This window comes from Pristiophorus japonicus, chromosome 4, assembly GCF_044704955.1.
Source record: "Pristiophorus japonicus isolate sPriJap1 chromosome 4, sPriJap1.hap1, whole genome shotgun sequence".
Taxonomy (NCBI): Eukaryota; Metazoa; Chordata; class Chondrichthyes; family Pristiophoridae; genus Pristiophorus; species Pristiophorus japonicus.
This window is the reverse complement of record NC_091980.1, coordinates 7,654,650-7,659,285: the sequence shown is the minus strand read 5'-3', so window position 1 is coordinate 7,659,285 and position 4,636 is coordinate 7,654,650. Positions and strand designations below refer to the sequence as shown.

General features: G+C 48.2%; 1 pseudogene; it reads right to left on the bottom strand.

Moving 5' to 3' along the window:
• Positions 1-3,596: 3,596 nt before the first annotated feature.
• LOC139263557 (U2 spliceosomal RNA) lies at positions 3,597-3,799 on the bottom strand (annotated as a pseudogene).
• Between the last annotated feature and the right edge of the window lie 837 nt (positions 3,800-4,636).

Genomic DNA, 4,636 nt, shown 5'->3' with positions numbered 1-4,636 from the left:
TGTCTGTACGCATCACCAAGGTTAGTCCTTGACCACAGAGATCGCTTTTAATGGGTGATGAGTCACCACTTGCCTCCGGCTGTCGCCTGTTTCCCTCCCAGGTAGTCCAAAGGTTTTTACTTTAAAACAGTTTGTTCGTGGTCTCTTCCTGTGCCTTGTTCCAAGAAAAATAGGTGTATCTTACACTCAGCCATCAATGGTGGAGTGATTTGAAATTGGGAGTGCACAAGAGGGGCGAAGGGTTGTCGGCGTTGAACCCCTGTAAGGCGCAAGGCCGTGCAGCGATCTTTGATGTCCCGCGTGCTTAAAATCAAAGGGTCGTGCAGAGCTGGAGCGGGGTGGGGGGGGGGAGGAAAGGAGTTCAATACACAACGCCCGGGAGCCCTCATAGAGCATCGTTTGCGATATCAGAGCCAATCCGAATTGGAACGGCATTTGCTAAGATATGGAGCCTCGGAAGCCGGCGAGCATTGTCTCGGGTTCACGTGCAAAGTGCCGCAGTACAGCGGGACCTGGGGGGTACTTGTGCATGAAACACGAAAGGTTAGTGTGCAGGTATGGCAAGTGATCAGGAAGGCCAATGGAATCTTGGCCTTTATTGCAAAGGGGATGGAGTATAAAAGCAGGGAAGTCTTGCTACAGTTATACAAGGTATTGGTGAGGCCACACCTGGAATACTGTGTGCAGGTTTGGTTTCCATATTTACGAAAGGATATATTTGCTGTGGAGGCAGTTCAGAGAAGGTTCACTAGGTTGATTCCAGAGATGAGGGGATTGACTTATGAGGAAAGGTTGAGTAGGTTGGGCCTCTACTCATTGGAATTCAGAAGAATGAGAGGTGATCTTATCAAAACGTATAAGATTATGAGGGGGCTTGACAAGGTGGATGCAGAGAGAATGTTTCCACTGATGGGGAAGATTAGAACTAGAGGGCATAATCTTAGAATAAGAGGCCGCTCATTTAAAACTGAGATGAGGAGGAATTTCTTCTCTCAGAAGGTTGTAAATCTGTGGAATTCGCTGCCTCAGAGAGCTGTGGAAGCTGGGACATTGAATAAATTTAAGACAGAGATAGACAGTTTCTTAACCGATAAGGGGATAAGAGGTTATGGGGAGCGGGCGGGGAAGTGGAGCTGAGTCCATGATCGGATCAGTCATGATCGTATTGAATGGCGGAGCAGGCTCGAGGGGCCGTATGGCCTACTCCTGCTCCTATTTCTTATGTTCTTATGTTCTTATGTCAGTATTTTTTTCTGTGGAGACGCGTGTAGCCCATTCCGAGGGGACTCAGCGGTGGCTGCTCTTGGGGACAACACTAATGGAGGTGCAGCACCTGTACATCATCATCATCATAGGCAGTCCCTCGGAATCGAGGAAGACTTGTTCCACTCTAAAAATGAGTCCTTAGGTGGCTGAATAGTCCAATACGAGAACCACAATCCCTGTCACAGGTGGGACAGATAGTTGTTGAGGGAAGGGGTGGGTGGGACTGGTTTGCCGCACGCTCCTTCCGCTGCCTGCGCTTGGTTTCTGCATGCTCTCGGCGACGAGACTCGAGGTGCTCAGCGCCCTCCCGGATGCACATCCTCCATTAGGGCGGTCTTTGGCCAGGGACTCTCAGGTGTCGGTGGGGATGTTGCACTTTATCAGGGAGGCTTTGAGTGTGTCCCTGTAACGTTTCCTCTGCCCACCTTTGGCTCGTTTGCCGTGAAGGAGTTCCGAGTAGAGCGCTTGCTTTGGGAGTCTCGTGTCTGGCATGCGAACAATGTGGCCCGCCCAGCGGAGCTGATCGAGTGTGGTCAGTGCTTCGATGCTGGGGATGTTGGCCTGGTCGAGGACGCTAACGTTGGTGTGTCTGTCCTCCCAGGGGATTTTCAGGATCTTGCGGAGACATCGTTGGTGGTATTTCTCCAGCGACTTGAGGTGTCTACTGTACATGGTCCATGTCTCTGAGCCATACAGGAGGGCGGGTATCACTACAGCCCTGTAGACCATGAGCTTGGTGACAGATTTGAGGGCCTGGTCATCGAACACTCTTTTCCTCAGGTGGCCGAAGGCTGCACTGGCAAACTGGAGTCTAATGCAAACAACTTGGGGAAACAAAAATTTGAGGGAATTTGTTTTTTTAATTCGGAAAATTGTCTCAAGCCCGAAGAAAATACCGTAAAATCCAGTTAAATTTTGCACGGTGTTGCTATCCCCTTTCTGAAAGAGTTGGTCAGGGTTATTTAAATCATGTTGCGAGAGAGGGGGGAAAGTTTGTGTGTCCCCTGTTTGTGCCTCAGAGGCTGTGAGAGACGGAGGGATTTCGGCAACAGAAAAAGAGGAAACAGCTTCTCCAAAACTGATCCCAACCCATCGCCCAGGCTGGGGATAGAGAACCTCTCCACCTTCTTAGGATTGTGGAGTTTAACCACTTTATTCACTTCATTTGTGCATTTGATGCGGGTGATGATGCACTCCAGTCCCTCCGGCGCCCACCTCTCGCGGAAGGCCACGAGCGTACCGGTGGACACCACATGCTCCATCTCCAGGGACACCCTGGCTCGGATGTAACCGCGGAAGAGAGGCAGGTAGTCGGGCTGAACGACCCACTCAACAGCTCCACAAAACCTGTGCATACATTACACTCCCCTTTACAAGTTCCATGTTTGGGGCTGCCATAGATTCTGCTTCCAACAGGCCATAGAGAAAGCTGTGGGAAAGGGAACGTTTCTGGCATAATCAGGTCTCTGGCCAAGTTTCCAGGAATTCTCGTGGTCTCCCGCTGAAGTTACAGTGGGGACACGCTGCATTAACTGTGGATTTTTGGGATTGGCACTTTAGAAATTAATTGCAAGAGCAAACATTCATAGAATAATGTTGAGAAACTTATGAGCCAAAACAAGGGTACAGTAGAGTAGTGGTTATGTTAACATAAGAACATAAGAAATAGGAGCAGGAGTTGGCCATTTGGCCCCTCGAGCCTGCTCCGCCATTCAATACGATCACGGCTGATCTGATCTTGGCCTCAAATCCATTTCCCCGCCCGCTCCCCATAACCCTTCATTCTCTTATCGTTCAAGAAACTGTCTATCTCCACCTTAAATATATTCAATGACCCAGCCTCCACAGCTCACTGGGGCAGAGAATTCCAAAGATTCCCGACCCTCTGAGAAGAAATTCCTCATCGTCTCCATTTTAATTGGGCCAACCCTTATTATGAAACTATGCCCCCTAGTTCTAGAATCTCCCACAAGGGGAAACATCTTGTCTGCATCTACCCTGTCTAGCCCCTTCAGAATCTTAAACGTTTCAATGTTACTGGACGAGTAATCCAGAGCCCTGGACCAATGATCCGGAGACATAAGTTAAAATCCCTCCATGGCAGCTGGGGAATTTAAATTCAGTTAACTAAATGAATATGGAATTTTTTAAAAAGCTACTATCAATAATGGTGACCCATGATTGTCTTAAAAACCCAACTGGTTCACTAATTTTTTTTTTTTTTATTCGTTACCAATCTTTCCAATTCTTTGTCAGATCACAAACGCCAGAGGTCACCTTGCACACATCAAGGATCACCCTGCGCCAATGCTCTTAGCCAAAAGGCCTAGAGCCCAAGCACAGTTTCCTGGAAGTACTGCAATACCAGGTTGGTGCCATGGAGGTGGATGGGTCAAGCCACCCCACCCACCTCCTATTTCCAAAAAGCATAGGAGAATCACCTTCCAGATCCAGGGAGAACCACGTTGGGGTCATGGTTACTCCCCTGTCAGGTCAGTTACGCATGATCTTAGCCAAAAGGCCGAGAAGCGATTCTTTGACTTCACAAAGGCCTTTGACACTGTCAGCTGTGAGGGACTATGGAGTGTTGCACGTCAAGAAGGCGGCTCACCACCACCTTCTCAAGGGGCAATTCGGGATGGGCAATAAATGTCGGCCTTGCCAGCGACACCCACATCCCGTGAACGAATGAATAAAATTTAAAAATCCACCCACCTATCTTTCAGCCTATCTACAGATGCATATAATAAAGTATTATGCCTGAAAAAAGAAAGACTTGCATTTATGTCATGTGTGCATGCTTGGGTTTTCTAGCCACCAGTTGACGCCACTGTCAGAGGTCATTGGGCTGTGCGCACGTGTGCGTGGCCCAGGTATAAAAGACCTGCCAACTTGTAATGTGATCTCTTCGGGCCCTAATAAAGTAGAGCCAGGTTTGTACCTGTTCGGAGTTTACAGTATTCAGTCTTTTGAGTTATTGCATACACAACAATTTATATAGCGCCTTTCGTGACCATCAGACATCCCAAAGTGTTTTACAGCCAATGCAGTACTTTGAAGTGTAATCGCTGTTGTAATGTAAGAAAGGCGGTAGCCAAATTGCGCACAGAAAGCTCCCACAAACAGCAATGTGATAACGACCCAGATAATCTGTTTTATAAGAGCATAAGAACATAAGAAATAGCAGCAGGAGTAGGCTATTTGGCCCCTCGAGCCTGCTCCGCCATTCAATAAGATCATGGATGATCTGATCATGGAAACATAGAAACATAGAAACATAGAAAATAGGTGCAAGAGTAGGCCATTCGGCCCTTCGAGCCTGCACCACCATTCAATAAGATCATGGCTGATCATTCACCTCAGTACCCCT